This window comes from Macaca thibetana, chromosome Y (assembly GCF_024542745.1).
Source record: "Macaca thibetana thibetana isolate TM-01 chromosome Y, ASM2454274v1, whole genome shotgun sequence".
Classification (NCBI taxonomy): Eukaryota; Metazoa; Chordata; class Mammalia; order Primates; family Cercopithecidae; genus Macaca; species Macaca thibetana.
This window is the reverse complement of record NC_065599.1, coordinates 5,439,191-5,446,341: the sequence shown is the minus strand read 5'-3', so window position 1 is coordinate 5,446,341 and position 7,151 is coordinate 5,439,191.

Genomic DNA, 7,151 nt, shown 5'->3' with positions numbered 1-7,151 from the left:
GGTCTGTCACCATGTGTACTCATGATGGTATACAGTGACTAAACTTATATTATAAAAATTTGGACAATTTTGTGGCACACAGATATATATATCTAGTAGTGTCTCTGCAGATAACACTCTATACTAGATCACATTGTGAATCTTGAATGAAGTCTGTAAATTCGCTGCAGCTATTCTCACCTTCAACATGAGAGTGATCCTGTTAATGCTGGTACTCACCAGGAGGCAGTTTATTCCATCACATCAGCAGCTAGCTTAAACGTATCAGTCTTTGCTATAAACAAAACAAAACAAAACCTTGTATTTCAAGTCAAGACTATCTCAGCCATAGACTAAAGTAGTGTGGTTATCCTGGGGACTTATTCAAACTTTAAATAAAGCCCTTCTAGAAATCCAAACTAAGCCACACCTGTCAGTGGACTAGAAACAGAGCTACTTTCTGCAAACCTAAAGATGAGTCCAGACTGTGGGCTCTGAACTAATTGTGGGGTAAAGGGATCCCTAATACAGCATGGCTGCTCTACCAAAAAGCAGCAAAACTGCTTCTTTAAGCAGGTCCCTGTCTATTCCTCCCAATAGGGTAAGACCTTCCAAGCAGAATCTCCAGCCACTTTCTATAGGCAAGTTTGAGTGAGTAACAAACCAATAGCCATCTAGGGTAAAACCCTTGGAAGAAGGTCAGGTTGGCATCTTTTTTGTTTTCCAATCTTCACAGGTGATGCCTCTAAGTACAGAAAATCTCACAAAACGAGAGTCTGAAGAAGACCTCTAGCAAACTTCAGCAGCCCTCAGAAAGAGTGGTGAAACTGTTAAAAGAAAAACAAACAGAAAACAACAATAATAAAACCACATCCAAAAATGGGCAACGTCAAAGATTATAGGTAGATAGGCCCACAAAGATGAAAAAAAAAAGCAACACAAAAATAAAGAAACTCAAAAAGTCACAGTGCTTATTTTTCTCCAAATGACAACAACACATCTTCAGCAAGGGTCAGAAATGTACTGAGGGTGAGATGACTGAATTGACAAAAGTATGCTTCAGAATGTAAATAAACTTCGCTTAGCAAAAGGAGCATACTGTAACCCAATGTAAAGAGGCTAAGAATTACAACAAAACAGGAGCTAACAACTAAAACAGCAGGTCTAGAAAGAAATATAACCAACCTGATTAAGTTGAAAAACACACAACAAGATCTTTACAATGCAGTCACAAGTATTACAGTATTAATAGAAATATTAATAAAAGAACAGACTGAGTAGAGAAAAGAGTATCGAGCTTAAAGAATATCTTTATGAGGTACGACAGGCAGAATATATAAAAAGAAAATAACTAAAAAGAATAATAATTTCTTAGAAATATTAAATTATCTAAAGTGAACAAATGTAGAACTGATTAAGGTATCTCAAAGAGGGGAGAATGAAACCAACTTGGATAACATACTTCAGGATATTGCACAGTAGAACTTCCCCAACCTAGCAAAGTAGGCTAGCATTCAAATTGAGAAAATGCAGAAGACCCCAGTAAGATACTCCATGAGAAGACAAGGTTCAATACATACAATCATAAGATACTCAAAGCTAAAAATGAAAAAGAAAATGTTAAAAGCAGCCAGAGTGAAAAACCAGGTCACCTACATAGCGAAGACCATCGCACACAGCAAACCTCTCAGTAGAAACCCTACAAGCCAGAAGAGATTAGGGGCCAATATTCAACATTCTTAAAAAAAAAGCTAACCTAGAATTTTACATCTGGCAAAACTAAGCTTCATACGTGAAGGAGAAATAAGATTCCCTTCAGACAAGCAAATGCTGAGAGAATTGGTAAGCATGAGACCTGACTTACGTAAGCCCCTAAACAAAACACTAATTGTAGGAAAAAAACAACCAACCACTACAAAACACACTAAGTGAAGAGAACAGTAACACCATAAAACAACCTCATAAACAAGTCTGCAAAATACCCAGCAAGCATAACTATAACAGAGTAAAATTTACACATAACAATACTAACCTTAAGTGTAAATGAGTTATCTGTCCCAATAAAAAAACCCAAAATGGCAGGCTGAATAAAGAACCAAAACCCATTAGTATGATGTCTTCAAGAAACTTATATTATAGGCAAAGACACATATAGGCTGAAAAAAAAAAATAGAGAAAAATTTACCAACCAATTGGAAAACAGCAAAAAAAGCAGGGGTTGCAATCCTAGTTTCTTTAAAAGTTGCTTCAACTTTAAACAAATAAAGATTAAAACATACACACACACAAACACACAAACATACACAAAGAAGGGCATTACATAATGTTGAAAAGCTAAATTCAACAAGAAGAGTTAACTATTCTAAATATATATGCTCACACTACAGAAGGACTCACATTTGTAAAACAAATTGTTAGAGATCTTCAAAGAGACTTATTACCTGACTCAATAATAGTGTGAGACTTTAACATCTCATAGAAAATATTAGAGAGATCACTGAGACAGGAAATTATCAATAATATTTAGGACATGAACTCAGTCCTAAATCAAAGGTACCTAAGAGATATCTTAGAAACTCTTAACACCAAAGCAACAGAATATGAATTCTTGCAATAACCACATGGCACTTACTCTAAAATTAATTACATAATTAGAAGTAAAATATTTTTCAGCAGATGCAAAAAGAACTGAAATTATAACAAATAGTCTCTCAGAGGACAACTGCAGAGTGCAACAGCCACTACAGAACACAAAGCAGGCTGGTGCATAAGTAATTATGTTTTTTCATTATTGGTATTTGTTGTTTGATACCAGAATTTATTATTTAATAAATGTGGTTATGTTATACATCATTATCATGTGCATTTCACTTTCTTTGTTACTTATTACTTGATGTGTATTTTATGATTATTGTAGACTATGAAAATAATGTTAGACAAAAAATGAATTTGAGCAATTTCCTTATTCAAGTTCAAAATGGATCATAAAGCAGCAGAGAAATTTTGCAACATTAACAATGCATTTGTCCCAGAAACTGCTAATGAACGTACAGAGTGGCAGTTGTTTGAGTTTTGTAGAGGAGACTAGGTCCTTAAAGATGAGAAGCATAGTGGCCAGTCATCAGAAGTTGACAATGACCAACTGAAAACTATCATCAAAGCTGATCCTCTTACAACTACATAAGAAGCCACTACAGTCACTACTAAACACACTGCAGTGAACAGAACAGTGAGTTGTCAAGAACTCAATGTCAACCACTCTACAGTAATTTGGCACTTAAAGCAAATTGGAAAGGTAGAAAAGCTCTATAAGTGGGTGCCTCATAAACTGAGAAAAAAAATTTAAACGTAATTCTGAAGTGTCATGTTCTCTTATTCTACAAAAAAAATTTCTCAATTACGTTGTGACATGCAATGAAAACTGGATTTTATATAATAACCAGCAAAGACTAGCTCAGTGGTTGGATGCAGAAGAGGCTCCAACAAACTTCTAAAAGGTCAACTTACACCAAACAAAGGTCATGGTAACTGTTTGATGCTCTGCTGGCCTTATCTACTATAGCTTTCTGAAACTCAGTGAAACTATTACATCTGAGAAGCATGCTTAGCAAATCAATAAAATGCACCAAAAACTGCAATGCCTGCAGCCTCACTGGTCAACAAAAAAGTCTCAATTTTTTTTTTTAAACAATGTTTAACTACACATTGAACAAACGATTCAAAAGTTAAACAATTTGGGCTACAAAGTTTTACCTCATCCATCATATTCATCTGATATCTTGCCAACTGATTACCACTAACCATATTCATATCTTGCCAACTGATTACCACATTATTCATCTGGTATTTTGCCAACTGAAAAGCATCTTGACAACTTTTGGCAGGAAAAATGATTCTACAACCATCAAATAGCAGAAAATGCTTTCCAAGACATTACTGAATTCTGTAGCATAAATTTTTATGCTACAGACATTAAAAAAAATTTCTTATTGGCAAAAATGTGTTGATTGTAATGGTATCTATTTTGATTAAGAAAGATGTGTTTAAGCCTACTTATAATAATTTAAAACTCACAATCTAAAACTGCAATTACTTGCCCTCCAACTTAGAACCCAATATCCAAAAATTTATGCAAAGCCATAAAACTATATAGAAACTGAACAATGGGCTCCTTAGGGATTATGGGGTAAATAATAAAATTCAGGCAGAAATTAAAATTTTGAGACTCTATCTTAAATGCAAGAAACATCTCAAATTAACCTAACATCACTATGAAAAGAACTGGAGAAGCTCTTTAATTTAATGAGATCCCATTTGTCAATTTTGGCTTTTGCTGCCGTTGCTTTTGGTGTTTTAGACATGAAGTCTTTGCCCATGCCTATGTCCTGAATGGTACTACCTAGGTTTTCCTCCAGGATTTTTATGGTATTAGGTCTAACATTTAAGTCTCCAATCCATCTTGAATTAATTTTCGTATAAGGAGTAAGGAAAAGATCCAGTTTCAGCTTTCTACTTATGGCTAGCCAATTTTCCCAGCACCATTTATTAAATAGGGAATCCTTTCCCTATTTCTTGTTTGTGTCAGGTTTGTCAAAGATCAGATGGCTGTAGATGTGTGGTATTATTTCTGAGGACTCTGTTCTGTTCCATTGGTCTATATCTCTGTTTTGGTACCAGTACCATGCTGTTTTGGTTACTGTAGCCTTGTAGTATAGTTTGAAGTCAGGTAGCGTGATGCCTCCAGCTTTGTTCTTTTGACTTAGGATTGTCTTGGAGATGCGGGCTCTTTTTTGGTTCCATATGAACTTTAAAGCAGTTTTTTCCAATTCTGTGAAGAAACTCATTGGTAGCTTGATGGGGATGGCATTGAATCTATAAATTACCTTGGGCAGTATGGCCATTTTCACGATATTGATTCTTCCTATCCATGAGCATGGTATGTTCTTCCATTTGTTTGTGTCCTCTTTTATTTCACTGAGCAGTGGTTTGTAGTTCTCCTTGAAGAGGTCCTTTACATCGCTTGTCAGTTGGATTCCTAGGTATTTTATTCTCTTTGAAGCTATTGTGAATGGAAGTTCATTCCTGATTTGGCTCTCTGTTTGTCTGTTACTGGTGTATAAGAATGCTTGTGATATTTGCACATTAATTTTGTATCCTGAGACTTTGCTGAAGTTGCTTATCAGCTTAAGGAGATTTTGGGCTGAGACAATGGGGTTTTCTAAATATACAATCATGTCATCTGCAAACAGGGACAGTTTGACTTCTTCTTTTCCTAACTGAATACCCTTGATTTCTTTCTCTTGCCTAATTGCCCTAGCCAGAACTTCCAACACTATGTTGAATAGGAGTGGTGAGAGAGCTTCTGCACAGCAAAAGAAACTACCATCAGAGTGAACAGGCAACCTACAGAATGGGAGAAAATTTTTGCAATCTACTCATCTGACAAAGAGCTAATATCCAGAACCTACGAGGAACTCAAACAAATTTACAAGAATAAAACAAACAACCCCATCAAAAAGTGGGCAAAGGATATGAACAGACATTTCTCAAAAGAAGACATTCATACAGCCAACAGACACATGAAAAAATGCTCATCATTACTGGCCATCAGAGAAATGCAAATCAAAACCACAATGAGATACCATCTCACACAACATTAATGAATGGCGATCATTAAAAAGTCAGGAAACAACAGGTGCTGGAGAGGATGTGGAGAAATAGGAACACTTTTACACTGTTGGTGGGATTGTAAACTAGTTCAACCATTATGGAAAACAGTATGGTGATTCCTCAAGGATCTAGAACTAGATGTACCATGTGACCCAGCCATCCCATTACTGGGTATATACCCAAAGGATTATAAAGTATGCTGCTATAAAGACACATGCACACGTATGTTTATTGCAGCACTATTCACAATAGCAAAGACTTGGAATCAACCCAAATGTCCATCAGTGACAGATTGGATTAAGAAAATGTGGCACATATACACCATGGAATACTATGCAGCCATAAAAAAGGATGAGTTTGTGTCCTTTGTAGGGACATGGATGCAGCTGGAAACCATCATTCTTAGCAAACTATCACAAGAACAGAAAACCAAACACCGCATGTTCTCACTCATAGGTGGGAACTGAACAATGAGATCACTTGGACTCGGGAAGGGGAACATCACACACAGGGGCCTATCATGGGGAGGGGGGAGGGGGGAGGGATTGCATTGGGAGTTATACCTGATGTAAATGATGAGCTGATGGGTGCAGCACACCAACATGGCACAAGTATACATATGTAACAAACCTGCACGTTATGCACATGTACCCTACAACTTAAAGTACAATAATAATAAATAAATTAAAAAAAAAAAAAAAGAAAAGAAAAGAACTGGAGAACCAAGAGCAAAGAAAACCCAAAGCTAGCAGGAAAAAAACAAGTAAATAATCAAGATCAAAGCTGAACTTGTGGTGTTCAGATGACGAGTCAGAAAAACCTCAAAATACCAACCAATTAGGAGATTTTTTGAAAGAAAAAAAAAAAGACTTCTACCTAGACTAAAGAATAAGAAAAAGAAATTTCAAATAAACACAATAAAAAATTATGAGAGATATGGCCATTAGAGAATACCACAAACACCTCTATGTACTAAACAATCTAGAAAAAAAAAGATACATTTCTAAACATATATACCCTCCCTAGCTTGAACCAGAAAGAAAATGAATTTTTGAATAGAACAATAACACATTAAGAAATTAAAGCAGTAACAGCCTCTGAAAAACAAACAAAAAAAAATACATTACCTGATAGAGTCACAGATGAATTCTACCAGAGGCAGGAAGAAGGGCTGGTACCATTTTTCTGATACTATTCCAAAAACTTGAAAAGGAGACACTCCTCCCTAACTCATTCTGTGAGGCTAGAATTACCCTGATACCAAAACCTGAGATACAACAACAACAAGAACAAAAAGCTTAAACTAATAACTTTGATGAAAATTGATGAAAAAATTACCAACAAAATACCAACTGAATTAAGCAGCATATCAAAAAGATTATCCTCCACAATCAAGCATGTTTTAAAGATTATCCTCCATGATCAAGTGTGTTTTATTTCCAGGATGCAAAGTTGGTTTGACATACATAAATTAATAAATGTGATACATCACATTAACAAAA